Source organism: Canis aureus, chromosome 23 (genome assembly GCF_053574225.1).
Source record: "Canis aureus isolate CA01 chromosome 23, VMU_Caureus_v.1.0, whole genome shotgun sequence".
NCBI lineage: Eukaryota > Metazoa > Chordata > Mammalia > Carnivora > Canidae > Canis > Canis aureus.
In genome coordinates, this window is record NC_135633.1 from 8,996,075 (window position 1) to 9,022,827 (window position 26,753).

Consider the following 26,753-nt stretch of genomic DNA (forward strand, 5'->3'; position numbering starts at 1 on the left):
GCCTAAAGCTGTCAGGATTTGGTTTCCCTTCATAGATGAAAAATCCCATCCGTGTTTTATGACCTACAACTTCATCCCCCACCCTCTTCCCTTAGCCTATAGTGCTCTAACCACAGTGGCTGTCTTTCTTCTCTAACATTCCACTGAAATCCTTCCCACCTCAGGACCTTTGCACCTGACAGTGCCTCTCCCTGGAGTGCTGATCCCCCTAGACCTGCCTATGGTCTCATTTCTCATGTCACCTCCTCAAAGGGACTTTTGACTTTTAATGAAGTGACCTTCTCCTTCCCACACTCTTCTGTTACTGCTTTCCTTTGTCCTGTTCACTGTGTGACCATAGCTTACTTGTATTCTTTTCTTTTCTTTTCTTTTCTTTTTTTGAGATTTTATTTATTTATTCATGGGCGATGCAGAGACGCAGGCAGAGGGAGAAGCAGGCTCCCTGTGGGGAGCTCGCTTTGGGACTCAATCCTGAGATCCCAGGATCACCACATGAGCCTAAGGCAGATGCTCAACCACTGAGCCCCCCAGGTGTCCCACTAACTTGTATTCTTGTTTATTTTCTGCCTTGTCCCAGTGGACTATAAATTCCAGGAGAGCAGGGGCCTTGTCTCTTTTGCTCCCACATGGTATCTCCAAGTGCCTGGAACAGTGTAGCACATAGTGGGAGCTCAGTAGAATGTTTCCCAAATGAAAGTCTGTTGACAACGTCCTAAATTCCTGCAGCTTCCTCTGCAACAGGACAGAGCCAGACCAGGGCAGCACATCCCACATCCTGCCTGGGCCCTGACCTATACTGACTGACTGCAAAAGACCCTGTTATGTCCATCTCCCCACATATTTCTGGAGAGGGAAACATGGGCAGGGATATATGCTACTTAAACGGACGGGGCACATCCTAGGGAAACGCAGAAGGGGGACAGCATATGTCATGTGAGAAAGCGTATTCCGTAGTGAAGTATACTTATGGCTTTGGAAAACGATATTTTAAAATAACCTTTTTTTTTCCTCTGAAAATAAAGCTGGACAATATCTTGTTGGCGAAGAGAGCAAAACATGAGTTATCTCTCACAGCTGTGTTAAGCCAGGGGCTCTTGGAGCTGGGTGGGAGGATGTGCAGTCCAGGAACCTTTTCATTGTAGGAAAATGCTAGGACACTGGGCATTTATGCTTTCTGAGGAAGCATCTATAGGTGTAGCATGTTCTCTAGGATGCCCCAAAAACTTCAAAAAATGACACATCCCCAGAAAAAAAGTCATTGAATGAGCAGTTAGTTCCCGATCAAAATCTTTGCTGGTCAGAGGTGGAAAACACTACTCATGGTACAAGGAAGCAGCAGGGGGTGGAGGTAGAGAGGGTAATGAGCTCTAATGAAAAAGAATGAATCCTGTGGCCTTGCCTTTCAGATCTCATAGACCATAGGTATCCTGACTCATTTGGCAAACATTCCTTGAACATCCACCGTATGCGTGTACCCAGCTCTGTGCTGGGTATTGAGAATCAGAGGGGAGTCCCTACTACACACACACATGGTCTATTGAACGATGGACACATACACCGACGGTTGCAGGGCCATGTGGCAGGTGCGACAAAGGGGGCTGTATGCCTGTATGCCAGACAAATGGGCCATAAAAAAAAAGGTATAAACAAGACTGGGGAGCATAGAATAACTTCACAGACATGACACTGACCTGCATCTGAAAGGATGCAGGAAGGTTCGACAAGAGGAAAGCATCCCAGGAAGGTGGAGCAGCACGTGTAAGGGTAGAAAGTGGTGAAAAAGTGTGGCAGGTGCTGTGTGATCAGGAGGAGAAGATCAAGGGGCAGGAAATGGGGCTATTTGTAAGGTTGGAGCAGGTTAGGTCCCTGTAAAGGAGATCCTACCCTTCATCCTTATAAACCAGAGGAATGATTTGACTGGTTTCCCATTTTAGGAGACACCTCTCTAGTAGCAGCAAGAAGGTAAGTTTGGAAAGTTTGAGGCTGGAGGGAGGGAGACTGGTTAGAAGGCTGTTGAAATCACACAGGGGATAGAGAATGAGGACCTGGGTAAGGAGTGGTGTAGAGAAAATGCCACTGACAGCACCAGCAATCTGCTGATGCAGCGGGTGGCTCCGAGGGGTCTCATGGCTTTGAGTTCACCCAAGCAGGTGTCAGGACCCTGCAGATTTTCAGAAATACAAGCAGCCCCTTAAAACCTCCTACACCTTGGAGAGCTTTTCATCCTGCCCCACGCTGTCTCTCCCAGCACCCTTCTTCTCCTTCTTCCTATTTCTGTGATCTTCCACCAAGTCCTTTGATGTGAATTAAGGGAAAGAGATCAGCCCGTGCTGACCACATGGGCCAAAGCCAGGGGAACAATGCTTGTGAAGGTCTACCCTGAATGTGTGGTCTTGTCCCTCCGAATGGTTGGCCTCTTTTTTCAGCTCATGGCTTTCAGATCCATTTCTTGGACCTGACTGTTCAGTGCTGACACTTGCAGGCAGTGACCCCTAGCTGAGCCCAGATCCCTGATGGTGACCTCTCTTGTACTCTCATGGTAGCCACAAGGTAGAGCCCTAGGTCCCAGTACTGCACAACCCTTGGTGGTAGTCACCCCCCAGAGGCCGGATCTGCCCTTTGCTGACAGTATCCTGTTCCAGACCTTCCCTTCCCCAGCATCCAAGGGATGTGCCCCACATGGCCCAGCACTTGCTTACTTCCACGTCTGTCTTGCCCACTCTCACATTTCTCTGAATTCTCGGCGCCTCCTCAGCTAGGGGAGGCATGTGACAGGTATCTCCTGAATGAAAGCTGGAGGGTCTATCTTGTTCCTCAAGGCAGAAGGAAGAGGGGAAGAGATTCAGGCCAGAAGGTGAAGTTTGGGGCCAGGCATCCACCAAACCTGCTCATTCCCAGACCTCCTTTCCCTCACCTCTAAAATGATGATCTGTAAAGTTCCTTTTCCCTCCTACATTCTGCAAGCCCAGCCCCCGTCTGATAAACTAATTTGTGTCCAGCTGTTAATGGCTTAATGTGTTTCCCAGATAACGTATTCCAGTTTAACAGGGGTCTTCCACTCTTTGAGCCAAAGCAGTGACGAATGGGGAAAGTTCAGACGCTGCGGGGGCCAGCCCCGGGGAACATCAGACGGAATGGGCTCTCTAGAATGCCCCAAACGAACGTGGGCTGATCCCTTTCCGCCCACACAAGAGGCTCACTGTGGACAGTTGTCTGCTTTTACATGGCACAAGGATGACAAAGGAAAGACCAGGAACAGTGTGCCACCTCAGGGGGAGGGAATACTCTAATAGCTTACCATAGGGAGCCCATGATATTTTTTTCCCCAAATAACTGGGCATGAGTAGTAAAATAGCACAGAAGAGTTTAGCATCCTCTGTCAAGGGAAAATCCTAGCCCTATTAGCGGCTATTTATCAAGCAGCGCACAGGGCACCTTTCACTTACTCATCACCGCAATGCTAAGAGAAGTGATTTTTCTCATTTTGCAGACACAGGCTCAGAGAAGGAGAGTGACTGGCTCTGTTCAGTCAGCTCCAAAACCGCCAAACAGGAGCATCCCTGGGGGGGAGGGGGGAGGCCTGCCCACCCCCCAGCTCTGCAGTGTCCACATTATTGTCATACTATACACAGGAAAGGAAGTCTCAGAAATGCCATCCCCGGGAGGATGAAGACAATCTGCAAACAGACATTTTGGCAAATGGCTTTCAGGCTTATTTTAAGTCTCCTTCCCTTTCTGGGAGGGCCTGGAGCGGTTGGATACGGAGGAAGATATATAAAAGTGCAAATAAAAGACTCCTGGACGTACACAGCTGGCAGGCCTTTTAGGAATTGGGAGTCAGATTTAAGCAAAGCACTAATCCTTCCTGGAGAAGAAAGCTGGGACAAGGAGGGTGAGCCCGGGAGGTGCCATCTCCCCTCTGGCAGCCTTGGAGGCGAGTGAGCCTCCCCGGCCAAAAGGTCACTGGGAACACTGGGGTCTGCAGGGGGTCCCAGGCGATTGGAGAGTTTGAAAGTAAGATGTATGGCTCTCTGGAGGGCAGACACAATGTCACACTGACAAGCCCGCAAATGAATGAATCCACCCCTAGAAAGGGCTGGGCTGGGCTGGCAAAGGATTTCTCTCCCTCCCCCACCCGTTTTCTTTTTTCCTTTGGATAAAGAATTATGTAAAGGCATCTCGCCTCCAGTGTGTTCCCTGGACGGGGTTGAATGTGTTGCTTTCTGGCTCCCCCCTCCCCAATGCACTTTCTTCCCTCCAGTGATGGGGGTCAGTGTCTGAGGGGCACAGGGTCTCCCGTCCCTGTGGGCTGCTCACTCTCCCTTGCACACCTTTGTTCAGACTGTTCCCCGTGCATGGAAGTGCTCTTCCCTCCATTCTCTACTAAATGATATTGTGCAGGTCTGTCGGGTCCAAAGCAAAATTAACTTAGTTGGTGAACTTGTCTTGGATCCCTCCCCTTTGAGAACTCCCCCTCACCTCTGGGGTTTCCAGCTCTTTGTTTCTCGGCCTTCTTGCCAGCCTTTGTAATCCTCCTGCGGGGGGGTGGGGGGGGGGTATCATCGGCTGTTAGATGCGTTAGTATTGATAGGAGTATTATTACTACTGAATTACAAATCGCTTAGGAACAGGCACTCTGTCTTATTCATCCTTGTACACTCAGAATAGTGTTTGGCTTAGTGTTGGTATTATCAACCGGAGTGAATATATTCAGACGGTCAGGACTATAGGGGGCTTAACGTTCATCCAATCCTGCCTCCAACCCCCCATTATTGTCCAGGAAAATCCGGGTCCCCTCTATGGAACGCCTTCCACTGTACTGTGTGAAATGCACTGAAAAGAAACCCGACGGAACTGGGAAGCTGGAGACAGGGCAGGATGGCATCTCGGGGAGGCTCTCAGAAATCCACGGTGACCCTGCCAGGCTAAAGATTCACTTGCTCGCTGGGCATCTGGAGACCGCACATTTCCTTGTAAGCATTACCAGAAGAGCTTTTGGAGAGTGAGGATTAGGCCTTATTTTTCTCCATAGCCTCCCAAACACTGCTGAACACAGAAGGAGCTCAGGGTAAAAAATAAGTTTCAGGAAGAATGAATGCTTAAAGACCAACTTTAAAGCTCTGGGGTAAGAGGCTTTCGACTTATACAAAGCAGCGGGACTGGTCCCAAGCAGCCTAGGACACGGTTTGGAAGAGCGGTTTGGAAGAGCAGCCGTGCTTCTCCCTCCCCGGATCCCAGGGTTGCCAGGTGCCCCTGGTATTTATTTGCTCTATTCAACATCCTAGGCCCAGGGGCTCCTCCTCCAGCCCCCTCCACTCCCGCTACTTCAGTGAAGCAGATAAGGGTGGAAATTGTGCAATCTCTGGGTGACCTCTGACCCCCCTTTGAAGGGCCTCCCTGCTGCCAGGCCTCCCTCCTCCCTCATCCTCCTACCCTCTGAGCCCAGCTCCTGCTCTGACCCACTGCTCTGACCCAGGAGGTGTGTTTTGGAGGTTGCCTAAAGACCTATTTAGGCTTCTCCAGGCCTCTCAGTTAGGCCAGGGGTTCACGTGAGGTGAAGTAAAACTGTTCAAAGCAATAATAATAATAATAATAATAATAATAATAATAGTAAAATAACAAATGTTTTCAAAGATTCCACCACCGAACTATGGGCACAGAGACATGGGGAGCTTTTGTCAAAACACTTAAGAAAGATAAATGGCTTCTAATTTTTGTCTTCTGTTCTGGTTTTGCGACCGAATGATTCAGAGATGGGGTCTGGAAGGGAGTCGTCCTCAAACTCTCCCCGGGCTGCGCGTTGGTTTGTTTTGTTTTCAGTGGTTGTGGTTTGGTGGGGGAGAGGGTGGTGTGGTTTTGTTTACTTTATTGTCCCTGTGGGATCAGCCCTTTCATCCTGGGCCAGTCCTGGTCACCAGGGATGACGGTTAGCTTAGCCGCGTAAGAGGCAGCATCTTTCCCCAGGGGCTGCGCTCTCGGCTTCCCGGGCACCGTGGAGGAACTCAGCGCCTCCCTCATAAACCTGTAGGAAAGGCCACTGCTTTCTTTTATGTGTGTTTGTGTGTGTGTGTGTGTGTGTGTGTGTGTTTTTAAGGCCACTGCTTTCATGACTGAGAGATGAAAGGAACACACATGCCCTCGAAGTGGGTTAAATATTATTCCCCGATGGGGGCTCTGGAGGCCAGCGTTTCCCTTGGAACAAAAGCCGCAGGTAAATTGATTCCGCTTTTGTTAGGCATCCTGATCTCACAGGAGATTGCCACACACACACACACACACACACACACCCCTCTGAGGGCCTCCTCCCTCTCCCCCACACCCCCCCACACCCCCGGGCCCAGGACAGGGCACCCTGATGATTGCCCCTGGGGAGGTGAGGGAGGCTCAGGGCTGGCCCTGGGGGTCTGGCACACAGGGCAGGAGATGAGGGTAAACAGGAGGAAACAGATGCCTGAGATGCACCGGCCCAGACAGTGTGTGCAGACAACCCCCCTCTATTCCAAAGTCAACAAGGACAATCCGGGAAATCCCAGAATGAGGGCACCATTGTTTAGCAAAGGAAAACTCTCAGCACTGCTAATGACTGGCTTCTGGCTCCCGAGCAGGCCCATGACACTGCCAGCCTTGATCACTGGGCCTCGGCACTTCTGGGCACCTCCCAGACCCCAGAGCACCACCCTGAGAGCGGTGCTTCCTCCCTGCGCAGCTCCAGTCGCTCGGGGACGCGGGGGACTCAGGGTGGCCTAGGTTTATGTCTGTCAAAGGGCTTCCACAGCACCCGTCCAGGTGGTTATTCTTAGAACCATTCTGTGAGCGGGGCTAGTTGGCTGGCGTGATCCCATTTTCCGAGGCACACACTGAGGCACAGAGAGGCTTAGTGAGCAGGCCAAGGTGAGTCTCAGGCCTACGGGCTCCGACGTAAACACCCGTGGGTTCTCAAGACAAGTGGGCTTCACGTAGTATTCTTATCATTAACCAAAGTAACAGCAGCAACAATAGCGGATACTTGCAGAAGCGAGTCTTCTGCGTCGGGTGCCATTCTGAGACGTCTGCGTGTGGCATCTCATTGGATCATCATAGAAACCTTATGACACAGGTGTGAAGATCACATTTCACAGAGGGGAAACCAGGCCCAGAAAAGTTCAATCACTTGCCCAAGGTCACAGAGTCAGCAGGTGACACTGCTTGGATTCAGATTCAAACACCGTCTAGCGAAGAATCTACGTTCTTAACCTGTGTTGTCCCGTCTCTCTGTGTAGTGACATCGTAACCATAAGGTGGGCCCAAGGTCAAAAGTAAAATAAATACACTTCACCGAAAGGGTTAATAGGTGCCATGCCCAGTTAGTGGGTTTTTGGGGAAGGGGGGAGGTTGGGTTTTTTTTTGTTTTGTTTTGTTTTGTTTTGTTTTTGCTTATTTTTTAGTTTTGTTTGGTTTTAATGATTGTGGCCACTACAAATAAACTTCCATCAAATGGAGGAATTCTTTACCAGATCATGCAATTGTAGAGGGTATTTTACACAGCCCTGTGACCCGGGGCAGGTTGTAAACCTCTCTGCATCTCAGCCTCCTCTTTGTAAAATAGGCATGGTCATACTTACCTCTTAGGATTATTTTGAAAATCAGGTGAGATATTATACATGAAGGCCCCTGAAAAATCATAAATTCCTAGAACTGGTTTCCCCAAATTAATTGATGGGAAACAAACTTGAGGATGTTCAACAGCCTTACTGTTGCTGTGTCTTATCTGGAGGACATTCGGGAAGCTTCCTTAGGCTAGTGAGCACCCTGGAGCTCTAAGCAGGCAGTTGGAAATGGAGTACTTCCCAAGTTTATTTGACTGCAGAACCCTTTGGGTAGAGCACTTCTCAAGCTATTACTCCAAGGAACCCACTTCAGGGGCAGCACCCTACAAGGCTGAACCTGGCATGAATTTTCCCTGCAGGTCTCCCTCTTTGGCAACATTCAAAGCAGCCTGAGTCCATCTGAAGCCACCCCTAGATTTGCTCACTTAATTTTGAGACCCTGCAGCAGGAGACTCAAGCCCGCACTCCTGTCATTACAACTATCAGGCCAAAGACCACAGGATATGAGTGATGAGACAATGGGGGCCTTGGGGCTCCAACAGAAACATGACAAGAGAACTCAGATGACCCCACCCCTGTGTCCTACACACAATCTGGTTTCTATCAGGCAGGCTTTATGCAGAGTCACACTGAAAGCCAGTCATTCAGAATGTGTGGCTGGCCCCTGACACAAAACCGAGATTTGAAGGATGGCCTTAGTGATAATGAATCCTCATCCTTGCAGCATGGAGCAGATGGTAAGGAATAACAATGGGATGGGCCCTACACCGGGGGCACAGTGGGAGGAGGATGTGTGCCTTTGCTCCGACACTACTGTCCTACAGAGGTAGACGTAGAGTGTCTGAAATAGCCATCATCTTATTCTGATAATAAGAATTGCTGATATTTATTGAGTATTTGGATACTCGGCATGACCCAGACACTAAGCTATGTATATAAATCACCATCATCAATCCTCACAACAGACCTCTGCAAGTAGTACCATCACCAGTATCCAGAGCAGGTAACAGAAGCACAGAGATGTTAGGGAAATTACCTATGGTCGCACAGCTCATAAATGGTGGGATTCCAACAGGGGTCGTCTGAATCCATAGCCTTGTACCCATGGTCATGGGCCTTAGAGATCTTCTGGAGCGGTGGCTCTCAAAGTGTGGAACCCGGACCTACAGCATCAGTGACACCTGGGAACTTGTTACATAGGCAAATTCTTGGGCACCACCACAGAACTACTGAAGGAGACTCTGGTAGGACCCAGCAGTCTGTGCTTTGTTGCTGTTGTTTCATTAGGCCTGTAGCTCATTCTGATGCCCACTAAAGATTGAGAACCACTGCTCCAGGAGAAACAGCCTTGTACCCAGGCCGAGGCATCGCGTCACTTGAGAAAGCCCCAGAATGAGTCACCTGGCCCACTCTCCAGGAGCGTCACCCAGCAACAAGCAGGGCACAGAAGGGCAGGGTGTGGGGCCAGTAGTTATCCTAGGAGGAAAAAGTAATAGTGAGGCCTGGCAGTCGCAGGGCAGGAGGGCCGACACAGAACCAGGAGGGAGAGCGGAGGTCCAGTGAGAAGGTGGGAGAGGCCAGCCTGACGCACGTCTGCACTGCATATGCCAGGCCGTTCCCATCCCACGTCCCCTGCCCCTTTTCAGGGCCACAGGTTTATAGAGGGCTGGGCAGGCCTCTCCCTACCAGTGCACACACCCCTACTTTAGCAAGGCCCCTGCCAAGAGGGTCTCCTGCCTCTGCCTGAACCCCTGCAGTGACCGAGAGCTCAGCGGCCCCAGGGCAGTTCTTTTTTCTTCTGTGGGGATTTCTGGTTCTTTCAATAATTCCTCTTCTACCTGTTTTCATGTCCTTTCACAGTCCCAGTCCATCTGAAAAGGCTCCCGAGGTATTCTCAGGGAGGGATGCCCAGAAGCCCCTATGGACCACTCTCCCTTGGCCGGACTCCACAAAGTCCAAGGAACAGCATGACATCAGGCAAGCTGAGCAAACGGCCCTGGGCTGCCCGCCTGGCCACACTGTCTGGAACGAGGGGCCCGGGGAAGGGGACGCTGACTGCCTTTCCTTCTCTTCTTCCTGCTGAGGGCATGGAAAGCACCAGCTGTCCTTCAGAGATTTCCTAGAGGAAGCAGAGGCAGGGAGGCAATGTTTCTCCAAGACCCACTCACTGTGCAGCGAGGGAGGCCTATCCTGGACGGAGAAGTAGTCCCCCCACGCACCTCCTCAGCAGAATCCAGGGGAGGCCCTGCTCCCTGGCATCTGCCCCTCCTCCTCCCGAGGATTGGCAGGGCTCCACCATTTCCACTGGAACCCTTGGCTCTTGGAGGGGGTAAACATCAGGACCCGCACTCTCTCCGCAGTTGGCAGGGATTGACCTCTCTGCAAGGAAGAGATAGTGATGGGTCTATTTTCCCTGGACGGACTTGTGGTTATCTTCCTGGAGGAAGCCAAGAGGGGGGTGGGGGGTGGGGGTGGGCTGCTGGGTTGGGAGCCCGGAGATCTGGGTTACAGGCCCTCAAGGTTCTGGTGCACACTCCCAGGGTGTCCTCCAGAGACCAGCTGCTTAAATTCAGAGTCTCGTCCCCCTGGTTCGTGGTGTGACCTGGGGCAGGTTATTTAACTTCTTCGAATCTGAGGACCTCATCTCTTCATGGAAATGATAACAGTGCCAGTGTCTCAACAGCGAGGCCCATGTGACACATGCATGTGGTAGCTGGCACCTGGTCCATGCTCATTGGATGTTAGTTGCTGCTCTTGGCATACCGCTCTCTACACTTGGTTAGGGATCAAGTTATACATGACTAGAGCCTTTCTAGCTTCACAAAGACTTTATTCTCTTGTTTGATTCCAATAACTCATGAGATGGCAACGTCAAGTTGTACCATTACCACTGTGTACCTGAAAATACTGAAGCCCAGAAAGGTCAAGTGACTAGTCCAAGGTCATACAGCAGACCCATCGACAGATCCCAGACCATCGGACCTTCTGCCTTGGGCTCCTGAGACGTGGCTAGACAGTTTGATTTATCCTACCAGTGTGTTTCCGCTCATATTATACAGCTGTCTTATTTTCTAAATCAAGGGTTAGACTTGTGGTCTTGGACATAAAACCCCCCATCTGAACAGTACACAGGCTCCCCTGTCCTGTGCCTCCCACTTTCTATCCTAAAGGGTGTCCAAGGAAGACATTCCTCTGTCTCTTCACCCCCAGACCCAGCTCCTGGGCCAGGACTCTCTAGGCCCTGCCTATGTAAGTTTACAGCCAGGCACACTGCCCAATCTGAGGCTCACTGACCGTGCGCTAGACCTTGAAGGTGCACACCACCAAGCCCTCTGGAGACCTCCACAGGATGCCCCATGCAGTGCACCTCCTGAGCAGCCTCCTGCAATGCCCCCAGGATGGGGCCCAGACTCACTTTTGCAATGACACCCATCCAAGCCCATTTCTCCTAAGGTTTCTACGCTGGAGCACAGCGGCGGGGGGTGGGGTGGGTGGGTATAGAAGAAGAGTATACCCTTCTGGCTGCTCCAGATGCACCCCTCTAGCTTGCCAATCCCACAGCCCCGAGAAGGAGATTCTGGGAGATTTGTGCCTAGGGCTGGGAGTCGCCAGGTTCTCTTCAGTGGCTCCAGAAATACCAGATTTTTTCCACCATGTCCCATCTGGGCCCAACAAGCACCATCCCTTCCGTGTTTCCACTAAGTGGTTTGCAGACTGTCTTGGCGGTGTGTCCCTGGGAAGGACAATTTATCTCCATGCTCTTCCTCTGACTCTATGAGATGCTTCTCTCCCTCAAGAGAAATCAGGCATGGGCTCTACGGAGCACTTATCACCCAGGGACGCTCCATCGACATCAGTTGCTGCGAGCTGGGCAGTTCCCCTCACCTTGGAGCCTGGCTTTGCTCCCCTTCCTCCCCCCTGCGCCTCCCCACACCCATGTTCACACTTGGATTCATCCTGCAGACCCCGACGGCACATGGAAGTGGGTTCTCATGGTCCCCACTCTCACTCAGAGCGCAGCGTGGTGCTGTTACCAGACAGCCAACGGGGCTGAGAATTTATAAAGAGGGCCGCCTCGTTGCAGATGAGTGGTATTGCAGGGGCTGAAAATGAGCCCCAGGACGGAATTGTTCTTACATTTATTAATGCATGCAGCAAATATTTCTTGAGCGGCCACTAAGTGCCCCATTCTTTTCTGGGCGTCGGGGAGACAGAGTGTTGAACAGGACAGAGGAGATTACATACAAGGGCCGCAAAAGTGACAGGAAAGTAACATACAGTAAGTACTTCCAGAAGAATAGCCAGGTGAGGGACAGCATGTGCCTGGGGTTGGGGTGAGGGATGAGAGCTGTAGAAAGTCAGCTCAGAGAGGGTTCCCCAGGAGGCACCTACCAGCAGAGATGCAAACGAAGGAAGGGAGTCCGTGGCAGACCTGAGCCACAGCATCAGGGCAGAGGGACAGGAGGGCAGGCCCCCCAGGGAGAACGCAGCAGGTGCTCAGGGTCAGCAGGAAGGCCCCTGAGGCTGGAGCACAGCGAGCAGGGCAGAGGCCGAGGGCAGGCGAGCTGGAGAGGAGTCGCCGGCAGTGCACGAAGCGCAAGAGTCCGCAAACCAGGGCCCGGGCGCGCTCCGCGGCCCCTGAGCTAGCAACAGTGCCTGCGTTTTGAAAGGGTCAGAAGAAGAAGGAAACAGATGGAGACGGAAATGAAGACAAAGAAGGAGAAGATGATGGCGGTGCGACAGACTTCTAGGTGGCCTGCGAGACCTGAACCGCTTACGGCCTGGCCCTTTCCAGAAGAGGTCGGCTTATGCCCCAGACAGAGCCCCGAGGACAGTGAACCACCGGGCTCTTCCTGAGCAAGGAGGTGGCACAGCCCGAGGGGCGCATGTCAGCGCTCACTTGGGCTCCCCCGTGGAGAGCTGGCCGGGGGATCGGGGTGCCGGGTGCAGTAGATAGTGAGAGGCCGGTGGCTTTGTCTGGCATGGGGGGCAGTGGCTGTCAAAAGAAGGGGCTGGTGGGGACTCCTGGGTGGCTCGGCGGTTTGGCACCTGCCTTCAGCCCAGGGTGTGATCCTGGAGACCCAGGATCGATTCCCGCATCAGGCTCCCTGCATGGAGCTGCTTCTCCTCCCTCTGCCTGTGTCTCTGTCTCTGTCTCTCTCTCTGTCTCTCATCCAGAAATAAATACAATCTTTAAGAAAAAAACAAACAAACCAGAGAAGAGGCTAATTTTGAGACCGATCAGCATTGTTGTCACACTGGGTATAGGTCATGATGGAAAGAGGAGCAAAGGAGGACTCTCAGGATTTGAGGATTGAGGTGGAACCCCTAGGGGAGCGTTGGCCCCATTTACCCAAGTGCAGGACACTAGGGGAGGAGTGGCTGGCGGGATGGGTTTGCGGAATCAAGAGCTCTCCTTTGGCCACAATCGGGTTGAGATGATGATTCGACATCAAAGTGCAGACATTTGCATATACATTTATATATACACGCACGTGCAAAAGGCACGCACATATACCGTAAAGGATGACGACGTCACTGATGCTATTGGGAATACAAAGAAGATAAGAATGCGTGGAAGACTTACTGTGACGTGTGAAGGATTTGGTACTCATTCCCACAACTATCTGTAAGGAAAAGTCTCTCCACTTGTCTCTCCCACTTTACTGATGAGAAACCTGGGGCTGGAATAGGTTGAGCAATGTTCCCAAAGTTGCACAGGGAGCTGGGTAGTGGGGGTGCTGGGAGATGCAGCCAGGAGTCCCCATTCCTAACCCCACATCTACCAAACAGAACAGCACATCCGAGCCCACTCAGGGGTGCAGCCTTCCTTTCTTGGTGCCTGTGTTTAGGCATTTTTATTATGGACAAATTGAGCTCTCCCAGTTTCCCAGAACGGACTCTACAGACCAGACATAATAAAATGTGCTTGTTTCCTACCTCTGAATTTAGCAAAATGGAATAAACACATTTTTATTACAATATTTTTTCTTATTTGGCCATCTTTGTTTGTTTTTAAAAAGATTTTATTTATTTATTCATGAGAGGCACACAGAGAGAGGCAGAGACACAGACAGAGGGAGAAGCAGGCTCCCTGCGGGGAACCCAGTGTAGGACTCGATCCCAGGACCCCGGGATCACGACCTGAGCTGAAGGCAGATGCTCAACCACTGAGCCACCCAGGGGTCCCATTATTCGGTCCTTTTTAAATGATGAAGTGACACATGCTTATTAATTGAAATTAAAAATATGGAAAAATTGGAAGGGAGGAAATTAGTAATATCCCCAATCCTTAAATAAAGCCATGATTGAATATTCCTGGGGCTTCTTAGAGGCTGCACTTGACCACTATATAGTTAGCAAGTTAGTTTCTGGGGTTCAGGACTGTGGGCTCAGAAAGAGAAGAGGACCCTGAAGGAACCAACACACTATAGGGCAGGGGAGCCAGGTAAGAATAAAAATGCCTGCCTTTTATGAAAACAACAGGTAGGTGTGTGCCAAGAATTGTGCCACGTGCTCTAACTGCATGACCTCCTTTAATTCTCACACCCCATTTTACAGTTGAAGACACTGAGGCTTTTGTCACCCCCAAGCAGCAGACTTGAGAGGTTAACCTCGGGTTCATGAATCCCAGAGCAGGAGCTCTTCAATCTCGTGTCATTCTACGTCTAGACAACAAGACGTAGAAGGCTAAGATGAATCTTGCTTTTTTTTTTTCCACCCAAGGTTTTCGTGTAATTTTAGAATTTACATCAACTTTGGATTCAGCTAACACAGGCCATCACATTGCTGACCTCGACAAATATCTTGAACAACAACAATAAAAACCCCTAAAATCTGATTAAATCCAGAACAAAATGAAGAAGAGGAAGACAGAGTGAAGTGGGGCAACCCAGAACAGACTAATTGATTCAACCATTCAATGAGTATTTATTGAGTATCTACTATGGGTCAAGCACTGAGCTAGACACTGGGGACCAGTGGTGGACACAGACAGACTAAAATCCTGGCCTCGTGGTGGGTTGTAGTGGATGGATCACCAGGGTTGGTGGCTCAGTGGGTGAAGCATTTGCCTTTGGCTCGGGTCATGATCCTGGGGTCCTAGGATCGAGCCCCACGTTGGGCTCCCTGCTCAGTGGGGAGTCTGCTTCTCCCTCTCCCTTTGCCTCCCACCCTTGCTCCCCTCTTGTGCTCTCTCTCAAATAAATAAATAAAATCTTTTTATTTAAATAAATAAATAAATAAATAAAATCAATCAATTTGAGGAAGTACTCAGAGCGGCTTCCCCTCGGCGCCCAGAGGTCTGCCTTATTTGACTCTGGTGCAACTGGTCGCCCTGTGCCAACCACATTGTTCTACAAAGCAAAGACCTTCAGGAACACAAAATCCTAATTACAGAGTGCCTCCATTGTATTCCTTAGACCAGACGTCGTCTACCTTGTGCTCCCATGTCATCTCTGCCTAGCTTATTTCTGCTCGACTTCCAACTGGACCCACTCACTGGAATTTGTAACCCGAGGCTACGGCGCTCTGGGGGTCTCAGTGGACGAGAGGACATTATACGGATATGTATTTTGCAGAGGGTCAAGGGGCACGAACCATGAACGGGAGCAAGGGTCTGATGCCGCTGTCAGATTTTCAAAGGGGCACATAACCTCAAAAACGTAAAAATCCATGGCTCTCCTCTTTTTCCACGTCAGTGGTATTTCCCATAGTCTGCAAATGTTGACTCCTTTTCCCTGCAGCTCTCCTAGAGCTGAGACTGAGTGGCATTTGGGGTTTGCTTACAGAAACGAGGCGAGTGCAGCGCTGGTATTTTTCCAGGCACGGCATAAAACGGAACTTAATTCATTCACTTCCACATTGACACAAGGGGGAATGTTCCAATTCCTCAGCCGCTGAGAAAGGCAATGTCCCCCACCAGGCTTCACACAACCCTCTTCCACTTGATTATTATTTGAGTCTCACCCCTGGCCCCGGCTCCACACTGCGGGTCTACACCGTTTCCCTGAGTACACAGAGTCTTCGACTCCTTTGGGCCAAAGAAAATAACACTGTTCTGATAGTCGAAGGCAAGAACAGGCTTCCTAAGCAGGTTGTCCATCTGCCAGAGTTCCTGCTTGCTATGCTTATTCTCGAACTCCAGATATCAATCACCATCTCTATAGGGTAGAGAAATGGAACAGAAAATACAGACGGTCTCCTGTTATTTCACTTCATTGAAAGCAAGTAGCACTTGCAAGCGGAACACGTGAGAGTCGAGGTCTTTGGGAGCACTCATTCCTTCACTGCTTCCGCAAATACGTATCAGGTGTCTACAGAACGGCAGACACTTTCCAAGTGCTGAGGACCCCGGAATGGACAGGCCAGGAGTGGTTCCCGCCCTCCTGGAGCTCATGGACTGGTGCAGGGAAGAGGCATCACAAATAAACAGCAGCGTGTTGAGAGCCGTGACAATAAACATGACGTGCTACTGGGAACATGCAACCAAAGACCCTCCGTAGTATCGCAGCCTGGACGAACAAGGAAGACAGCCCTGCTGAAAGTAACAGATATGCCGAGGCCTGAGCAGGAGCTGCTGAGGCCAGGGTGTATGGATGGAGAAGACAAGAAGAGCCCCTGAGGTCTGTGCAAAGGCCCTGAGGCCAAAACCAGTACAGCCTATTGAAGGAACTGAAGAAAGCCTATGTAGCCAGAGCACAAAGTAGAGCCACAGTGGCTGGAAACAAGAAGAAACAAGGGTTCTGTATACATAGGGCCCTGCATTTCATTGTGGGGGTTTGGGTCCTAATCCTGACAGCCATGGGGGAGTCATGGAAAAGTATGGAGGAGGTGTGCAGGACATGATTAGAGCTGAGGTTTTATTTTGTTTCAAAGCTTTTCTTTTCAAGTAATCTCCATACCCACCGGGTATGTGGGGCCTGAACTCATGCCCTCAGAGATCAAGAGTCACATGCTCCCCCGACTGAGCTTGCCAGGCACCCCTAGATCTGAGGTTTTAAGTGATCATTCTGACCACAGTGTGGAGAACAGACCAGGGATGGGCAAGACCATGCATGAGGAGCCAGTTTCAGAGGCTTTTCCAGCAGACCTGGGGAGAGATGCCAGTGGTTTGAACCAGGGTGAAGGCGGTGGACATGAAGAGAAAGGGACTTCCTAAGAGAAAACAGGGAGCATGAGCCCACAGACTTGATGGTGGGCTCGATGTGGAGGTGAGGAGGACGGAATCAATCATTCCTCTAATCAATCATTTTTCCTTGTCTCCAAAGCAGCTCGAGACACTCCTTCCTACCCTGCCTCCAGGAGGTGGCTCTCTGAGTGGACTCTGCAGTTGGGGTGACAGCATGCCAGGGGTGAATCTGGAAGGAGCCACAAATTCATGAGGCTCCAGAGACACTGGCCATTGTTGTGTGCGTTGAAAGAACCACAGCTGGGCAGCCCGGGTGGCTCAGGGGTTTAGCGCCGCCTTCAGCCCAGGGTGTGACCTGGAGACCCGGGATGGAGTCCCTCGTCAGGCTCCCTACATGGAGCCTGCTTCTCCCTCTGCCTGTGTCTCTGCCTCTCTCTCTCTCTCTCTCTCTCTCTCTCTCTGTGTGTGTGTCTCTCGTGAATAGATAAATAAAATCTTAAAAAAAAAAAAAAAAAAAAGAGCGAGCCACAGCTGTCCCCAGCCACAGCCCTTGTGTTGGTGAGTCCACCCCATGGATCAGGCTCGCCTGGTCTTCCCACGGCTGGTGCTTCAGACCTAACGTGGTCTAACATCACCCCCAGTCGCTCTTGAACACATTGCCCTGCTCTACTGTCTCCATAGCACTTGCTACTCTTTGAAAGAAACTTCTTAATTTGCTTCCCTGTGTTTTGTCTGTATCTCCCCACAAGACGGTGAGTTCCACGACGACAGAAACCCTGCTCTTCTGGTTCACGTGCCTAGAACAGTGCCTGGTACACAGCAGGTGCTCAGTACCAAGAAGACAGAGGAGTAAACAACTCCCCAAAGGCCAAAGACCTTCCCTCCTCCCACACCAAGTGCCCTCTCCCTGGGCCATGTGGACCTCCTTGGCTCCGGGCCGTGCCACAGACTGAGCAGCCCTTGTGCTCAGATGCCCCACGAGTCCTGGGCACACTCACTCTGAGCCTTCATCTGGGCCTAGGGCTCCAGGTGAGTAACGGTTTTCCAAGAAACAGCGCTCTCATGGGAATTTCCTTCGCTTTATTCCCCCAAGCAGAAGAACTGCCAGGGCTGGTATTTTTCCAAATTCCACACCTTGGGGCATGAAACAAACTCTGCAGGACCCCGGGACAGAATTATGTATTCACGCACACGACTAAAAGAGCTCACAAGCAAACATCGCTGGTGCTGCTGATTCATTACTATTTCTTTTTCTAGTTTTCCCTACAGATCTCAGGGCCAAAGTCAACTGCATTTGTACTTGGGAGCTGGTTCTTTTTAACCCAGGATATTAGACAGGATTTGGTTCTCCTAGCTAAATTCCTTCTTGGAAAGGGTTCTTCATTCTTCTTACTCTTCTAATTTTATTTAAAATTAAAAAAAAAAAAATGCTTCCTAACATGAAGATGGGAACTGCATTCAGCAGAGGGGAAAGAAACAGGACATGGTGAGGCCCGGCCAGGCTCCTACAGAGCCCACCAAAGGGACGAGTCAACGCTGAGTCACCATGAATGGTCAGTTCTCGGAGCCTGAGTCAGTGGCTGCTGGGCATAGGGCTTCTGATCCCTTCCACGTGCCTACAGTCTCCTCCCAGGCCAGGAGGGAAATGACTAATAACACCTCATGGTCCAGTGATGCTTTCACCTGATATCATAACAGGATACCTGTGGGATAGGGTGAGCTGTCATCTTACAAATGTTCCATATTGCCCTGACATTGGGTTGAGGTGGGACAAAGGATGGGGTCCTACTACTGTGGGTGAGGCCAGGTACTGTTCTCCAACCTGCCCCTCACGGCAGCGGTGTCTAGGCTCACACATTGGCAGAGGTACTGGGGCTGCAGGCAAAATCAAGTCAAAACTCAGTTGTAAAACTCTAATTCACACGCCAGAAGTCTCACCAACTAGGGAATATTTTCTCTTAGAAATTGCCTTTTAGGAAACAGAGGCAAATGGTAAGATCAACTTTGGTGGTGGTGGGCGGGGGGGGGGCATTAATAAAAATCAACTCTGAGGGATGTTATGGAGGCTTGAGCTCAAGAGAACAGCAGCGCCATGTGTAGGCCAGCCTGCCATTCCCCAGCATTTATTTTTTAAAGATTTTTATTTATTTATTCATGAGAGACACAGAGAGAGAGGAAGAAACACAGGCAGAGGGAGAAGCAGGCTCCCTGTGGGGAGCCCAATGTGGGACTCGATCCTAGGACCCCAGGATCACGCCTGGAGCTGAAGGCAGATGCTCAATTGCTGAGCCAGCCAGGCAGCCCTCCTCTTTAGAATATATGCCAGCAATTCTCTATAGAGAGTGGGATTCCTACAAAATCCCCAGAGGAGATTATTAATAAGATGGACACTCTCCCTGGCAGGAGAGTGTAAGAAGGTGGGCAGTAGAAGCTGCCCTGCCTTCCTGGGAAGATCTTGCTCCCACTTTGGCAGCCAGCTGGGTCCAGTCATGGGGTGATGACCAGCCGTGCCAATTCCTGGATGGGTGACTAGCCCGTGTGTGTGTGGAGGGAAGCCCCCTGGCCGGCCACCTGCTTGCCCTGCAGCAAAGCAGCGAGGGTTCCACAGGCTCCAAGCTGGAGCTCACCCACCAAGCCAAGGACACTACTCACCAGCCCACGCTGCCCTGCCCGGGCCTGGGCCTTGCCCGGGCCATCAGCCCTCACCGGGCACGTGGCTGACAACACGGCAACACAGGTACTCCGAGGAATTGGTGTCAGCGAGAGAGGGTCCTGGGCCTCACTGCCTCTTGTAAGAGTCACCTCTTATTCAGAAGACCCCCTAGCACATATTGCGTCCTCCGCAAATGTAAGCTATTAACCACGTACCAGACCGAGGGGTCGCATTTTCTGTTACACCCTCCCGCTGCACACCCTGCACCTGCAAAGCACTTTCACAGAAACCCTCTCACTCGTGCTTCTGAAACCCGCGGAGGGCCGGGAATTACCCACTCTATCTCCCAGGCTCAGAGCAGCTTGCCTGAGATCGCACAGCTCAGGAGCAGAGGACAGAAAGCCTCCGATGGAGGAGTCCCAACTCTCTTCTTGTCACCACGCTACCTACGCTTGCTTCTTCGCCCAACCTGCAGCCCCAGACAGCATCTGAAGACGTGGTTAGGCCCAGTATGGAGACACCCTGCCATGCGGCTTGGGTGTCCCTGCTCAGAACAGATGGAAGCCCCGGGCCTCTGCACACTCCGGGGGCCAACCGTGCCTCTTCCAAGCCCGCTCTCGTAGGCCAGTTGAGGGTTTGGCAAGGCCACCAAGGCGAGGGAGCCTGTGGCTTCCGCCACTAGAGCAGGCCCAGAGTGCTAGGGCTCTCCCAGCATCAAGGCACATCAAAATAGCCCGGGGCTCCTGGGGGTAGGAGTGGGTCAGGGCGGGACACTGAAGAGGTCACCCGAGGCTTTTTCAGCTGCTTCCAGCTGGCATGGGGTATTCTCTGAACATGGGGCCTTTCCTGCGAATCAGCCAGCCTCGCCACCCCTCCTGCTCTGACCCCCTGGCCTGCCTTAGCCCCTGGCCGTGTCCTCGGAAAGGTTTTCAGGGGTGCCCTGCCTTGCCCTTGGCCACTCCGCCCGCATCAGGGACAACTCAGGAAAGGGACTTGAGGCCTGAGGTCCAAGGAATCTAAAAGACTCCGTGCAAATGACGTGAGGGGCAAAACAAACTTCGCTTACAGAAAAGAAGCTGGCGCCCTGTTCAGTCTTTTCAACTCCCAGTGGGAGCAGGTTTGTTGTGACTAATGCATCAGGCTTGAAATCGCTTCAAGCAGCATACTGATTAGCCCAAGGCACAACAGAGGCAAGTGCAAAGTACCTCCCAAAGTGCAATGGTTCCAACAGAAAGAAAAGGCTGCCACTCTCAGGAAACAACTCACCTGCTAGCAGACCCCACCCCCCCCACCCCCCCACCCCCGCCCACTACTCAGTTTGATTCCTTAGCAAAGCACCAAGGCCTAAGGAGCTCTGGTGGGCAGCAACTCAGACAGAGCCAGATTTGAGGGGAGGGATTTTTGGCTGGATCCTGCCATCCTCCTCCCCCTCCTCCTTCTCCTCCTCCTCCTCCTCCTCCTAAACCTTCATGATTTTTCCCTGCCCACAGCCTACACTGCTCAGCATTACTCTCTAGGACCCTTATGAACTGGCCCTTATGAACGCTGGGTTGAATGGTGTCGCATCAAAACTCTCTATCCTCCTGGAACCTCAGAGTGTGACCTTAATTGGAAGTAGGGTTTTGGCAGATGTAATCAGTTAAAATGAGCTCATAAGGGATGAGGATGGGCCCGAAATCCAATGGCCGGTATCCTCATAACAAGACCGTGTCTTCGAAGACACAGAGACACACAGAGAGAAGAACGCCGGCTGAAAACGAGGACAGAGTTCTGAGCACCGCATCTACATGCCAAGAATCGCCAGCAACCGCCAGCAGGTAAGAAAGAGGCATGAAGCAGATTCTCCCTCAAAAGGAAGGCTCCTGGAGAAACCCTCCAGAAGGAACCAACCTCACTCATGCCCTGATTTTGGACTCCTAGCCTCCAAAACTATGAGAGAATACATTTCTATTGTTTGAAGCCACTCTGTTGTGGTATTTTCTTTTTTTTTTTTTTTTTTTTTTTTTTTTTTTATGGCAGCCCCAGGAACCTAACACAGGTCCCAATGCACTTGTCTAGCCCTATCCTATCAAAGTCATCCTCCTCACATCCCCTGTGTAAGAGGTGGCTGTTATACATTTAAAACAAGTAATAGAGTTCAGGTCTCATCTTTGCCTTATTGGCAGCCGTGTGACTTTGGGCAAACCAATTCACTTCTCTTATTTTCAGTTGTCTAATCTATACCATGAAGATAATAGAAGGGCAGTTGTGGGAGTTGGAAAGAGAAAATATGTGTGTAACAAGAGGGAGACTAGATCAGCCACAGAATTTCTCTTGGGGGAGGCATTACACTGGTTCGGAAAATAGAGCCAAATAAACCTCCTCGCAGGAGGGTGGATCCCAAGGGCTAAGATCAAGAAATTGGGGGGCCCTGTTGACTAACATGATGTATTGGTATAAGTTGGGCGGTAGTTGGCTAAAGAATGAGAAAGGTAAAGTTCACAGGGAAGAATCCAGGAGACATAAAGGGCCAATAAGAGCGAAACTGAGGGAAGGAGGGAGCGAGACCTCTCCACACCCCCGTGTGGCTAGGGAGTTTGGGGGGGTGGGGTGTGGATAGAAACATCTGATGGATATTTCTAGTTGTTCATGGTGAAGCATACAAGATAAGCCCAGACCTCCATCTCTTCTACAAAATATGCAGTGAACTCTAAATTGGGTTCTAACATTTTTATGATCACAGATTCTTTGCATTTGATTTTGGAGGCTGGGTTGTCATGGGGGTACAGTGAAGAGAGCCCACACCGACACATGAGCTGGAGAACCAGGGGGGACTGGGGGCATCTGGTTTACCAAGTGGGCAGCACTTTATGAACATTATGCATAAATGTTTGCCTCGGCCTCAGTCCTCACCTTCCTGACCATCACTTGCTCCTGCCTGAGCTGGCGATGACTTCTCCCCTTCCTCTACCACTTCTCCAGCTATCCGAATCCTACCCACCCTTCCAGCATCAGCTGCCTCTTGCGTGAAGCTTTCACCACCTTCCCAGCTGGAGGGAGGATCGTCCAGCTCTCAGCTCTGTGCAGTGGGTATTCCCATGGAACAGGTACCATCTTCCTTCTGGAGTTAGAGCAGAGCAGTAAAAAACAAGACAAAAAGTCCTGCAGAGGCAGATAAGGGAAGGTGAACACAGAACAAAGAGAAAGACCCAGAAGGGAGTGGGGGGAGGGGAGAAGGTGGGAGGAGGAAACTCTAAAAAGCTCTCCCGGCCCACTTCACTCCCAGTCACTGTATCAGGGCGGGGTTGCAGGGCCACTGGGAAATGTGATATCTCCAGCAGGCCCTTTTGTAAAGCTGAAATTCAAGCATTTCCCCTGAGTCTTGAGTGTCATTGTGAGGCACCCTGAATACAACTGCTACGATGGTAACTGGTTTCTTGCAAGCTCTCTATAGCCATGAAGGCATGAATTATCCCAACTTCCGCCTGCTAAGCTTTCTCCCCACCCTCCCTCAGAGCAAATAAATATACCCACCTGGATGGGCATTAACCTCAAAGGGTGGGCAGGTGAAATGCTCCGACCTACACACAAAGGGCTCCCCATGGCCTGGAACGAGGAAATAACTCCATTTACCCATTCAGTGGGGAAGGAAGCAATCACCTACCCCTTGCCCTCCGCACCTAACCTGGAGCCCAGGCTACTGAGCCTCTGGGAGCTGGTTATATAGGAACAAAAAATACATGTTTGCTGTTCTCAGGAAGGTCCTTGTCCAGAGGGAGACAAATGAGCCAGCAAGTGCCATGCAGTGTGAGGGCTGCAAGGAGAAGGTGGCCCAAGGGTTACAATAACTCAGGAATTACTATCTGGGCTCTACTGTGCTTTAAAGGGTGAAAAAAGAATTATGTCTACAACTCTACAACTACTACCACAAATCCACACATTGGCTGTTAGATTCATCACCTTTCTAAATATTAAAATGTAAGGAAATGTATGACTTAGGACAACAGGAAGAACCTATGATAATCAGACTAAGAAGCCTAGAAAGGGTCATTCCCAAGGAGAGGGAATATGCAAAGGTCCAGAGGTATAAAGTCATGGTTGCCATATAGACACCATTCTAGTAACTATTTGTGGAAGATTCAGTGAAGTAGCTATTCTAACAATGCCCAGAGGCTGGATGGCTTAGACAACAGACATTTATTTCTCACAGTTCTGGAGGCTGCGTGCCAACGTGGTGGGGTTCTTGGTGAGGGCTCTCTTCTTGGTTGATGGATGGCTGTTTTCTCACTGTATCTTCAATGGTGGAGAGAGCAAGCTCAGGTCCCTTTATCTCCTTATAAGGAGATATAACTAATGCCATCATGGGGCTCCACTCTCATGACCTTATCTAAATCTAATTATCTCCAAAGGGCCCACTTCCTAATGCCATCATGTTGGGGGATCAAGACTTCAACACATGCACTCGGGGTAGGAGGGGGCACAAACATCCAGTCCATAGACTGAGTTTGCAGTAATTAACATCAATGGACTATGAGAATAATCACTATTTGTCCAAGACATACCAACTTGAAATTCTATCCCAGTATTAATAATGTAGAGTTGGAAACAACATAAGTGCCCAACGGTTAGGGATGCATGAAATAAATTACTTGCATACAACTAAATATGCTACAGCTAGTAAAAGCAGCTGGGTAGAAACATACTAATCACATGGAAAGATGTCCATGATGTATGATGTTTTTAAAAATGTAGGTCAGAAAATATATAGATGTTAATCAATAGGGAAAATAAGACTGGGAAAGAAAAACTGACCTGGGATGCCTGGGTGGCTCAGTGCTTGAGCATCTGCCTTGGCTCAGAGCGTGATCCCAGTCCTGGGATCCAGTTCTGCATCAGGCTCCCCGTGGGGAGCCTGCTTCTCCCTCTGTCTGTGTCTCTGCCTCTCTCTCTGTGTCTCTCATGAATAAATAAAATCTTAAAAAAAATAAAACTGACCCAAATATTCACAACTCATCTAGAGGTGAGATTTACAAGCAGTTTTTAACTGTTCTTTTACCCTGGTTGTATATTCTAAAATTTCTACAATAAATATGCAAGATGTTCGTGTGTGAGAGTGATTGTGTATTTACTGCCAGACATGACCCAGGAAATGGGAGAAAGGGCATCAGTATCACCCTGCAGGTCAGAGTGAGTGCTTACACCCAGCCCAGAATCCCTGCAGCCACTCCCATTGTGGACTATTACCTGAATCCCTTCACATTTTCTTCTCAAAGGTCACCTCAATCAGCCCCAACCATCCTCTTGGTCAGTGTCGATGGCATAGCCACATGTACCTTCTAAGATAGAAATGTAATTAGCTCTTGGAGTCAAAAGACTGGGTGGCCTGGGTGGCTCAGACAGTTGGGCATCTGCTTCAGCATGGGCCAGGATCTCAGGGTTCCGGGATCGAGCCCCATGTCGTTGGGCATCGTGCCCAGCAGGGAGTCTGCTGGAGATTCTCCGCGTCTCCCTCTGCCCTTCTCCCCCTCTCTCTCTAAAAAAAAAGTTTAATAATTATTTATCAGCAAATACACATTGACAGATGTGAATGTTGGCCTATTTTGGGGAGTGGGGTGGGAATAAGAAAGAAGCAGCTCCAAGGTAGATGGAAGGTGGTTGTAGATTTTGAAGAGCCCATGAGGTCAGAGGGCCAAAGAGAAAGCCCTTTGCCTTTATAAGTGAATAGCTAAGCTAGTAGTTGACCACCTAAGGCATAGCTAAGAAAGACAAGTGGAAGAGAGTAACAGCTGAGATTTATTATTTCATCCATCCCATCCCACCCTTTTCTACACTCTGACACTATACTGTGAGCACAACACAGTTCTAACCCTCGTGGAGCTTGCATGCCACCGGAGAGAAAGATGGAAAGGAAAGGCATCATGCTGTGAAGACAGGCAGCGATAAGTACTATGAACATAAACTACAGGAAGTGAACAAAGACCGCGGCGGTGCTATTTTAGATGGGTTGGTCAAGGAAGAGCACGGCCAAGGAGGACGTGAGGGGGCAAGCTCTGCGTTTACCTGTGGAAAGGCATTAGGGCCGTGGGAACAGCAAAAGAGGTCCTGAGTTGCAAGTGTGATTGGAAAACTTAAAAACAGGAAGGAAGCCTGTGCATTGGAGCAGAGTGAGGTCTGGGAAATGCAACCAGGTGTGCTCCCTCTGGATACGGGTATCTCTGCTACCATCCTAGGTTTCAGACCCAAAGAAGCTGCTTCTATCCCACCGCCTCCAGTCACAGGGGGACTGAGTCTCTGAAAACCTGGCTTAGTTGACTCACAGTATAGGGAGATGGTTAAGAGCTCAGGCTTTGAAGTCAGACACCTGTGGGTGAAGGTCCCAGCTCCTTCCCATCCCTGCTGTGTGTCCCCACGCAAGCTGCTTTGCTGATACGAAGCCCAGAGGTGTGCTGGTAAGTCGGATCTCCTGGGGTAGAGGGTGCAGGGCATGGAGAAAAGCCTCAGTTTGTAGCATTTGCCAATTTCTGTGGTAGAAATACATCCACTGCAGCCAATTTCAGCTAGCAACACGGAATCGCCGAACACAGAATTAGGAAGAGACACACACACACACACAACGGGCTCTCAAGAGCCAGGACCAACCAGCTCCAGCACATCATCAGCTCAGTTTCTTTCATCTGTGAAAACAGATTTCGCCTCATGCAGTACTTGGTGAGAATTACATGAGGTGTATATAAAAAGCACTTAGCATAATGCATGGTGTGTAGCTAATGCTCCATAAGTGAGAGCTGTGATTCTTGCTCATTAAGGACGTGGGATTCTGGTCTGGCACTTGCACGCAGAAATAAATTCTCAAAGGACAGAGCAAAGGGTCACCGGGAGGGCTGGGGCCTTATTCTGACTCTGTCTCTGCCTCCTGTGTGACTCGGGGCAAGTTGCTTTCCCTCTCTGGGCTTCCGTTACTCTATCCGAAGTGAGGCACAGAACGAGTTACAGAGTTCCTTCCAGACTGGACATTCTGCAACTTCCTACTTTGGGGACTGTTCTGGAAGCCCCCATGGAAAGAATGGGTGGGTACAGGTTACCAAGGCATCATTAGGGGTGAGATGGAGTTCCCTGGATTCTTGCCAATCTTAAAAGCTACCTGGACAGATGTGTGCAGAGTCTAGGACAGAAAGCCTGAGTGAGTTCTCTCCTGGCAAAGACCACAGAACTGTTCAAAAAATCAAGAGAGGGGAATCCCTGGGTGGCTCAGCGGTTTAGCGCCTGCCTTTGGCCCAGGACGCAATCCTGGAGTCGCGGGATTGAGTCCCACGTCAGGCTCCCGGTGCATGGAGCCTGCTTCTCCTTCTGCCTGTGTCTCTGCCTCTCTCTCTCTCTCTCTATGTCTATCATAAATAAATAAATA

At 50.4% G+C, this 26,753-nt stretch overlaps 1 protein-coding gene and 1 non-coding gene across 6 annotated transcripts in view; both read right to left on the minus strand.

The window, feature by feature from the left end:
• NAV2 (neuron navigator 2) overlaps positions 1-26,753 on the minus strand; it is a 726,136-nt gene that overhangs the window by 334,999 nt on the left and 364,384 nt on the right. The gene's annotated exons all lie outside the window — the stretch shown is intronic.
• Positions 14,310-14,381, minus strand: LOC144295560 (small nucleolar RNA SNORD45). The gene has a single exon (XR_013362652.1). It is a non-coding gene; the product is annotated as a small nucleolar RNA SNORD45 (small nucleolar RNA).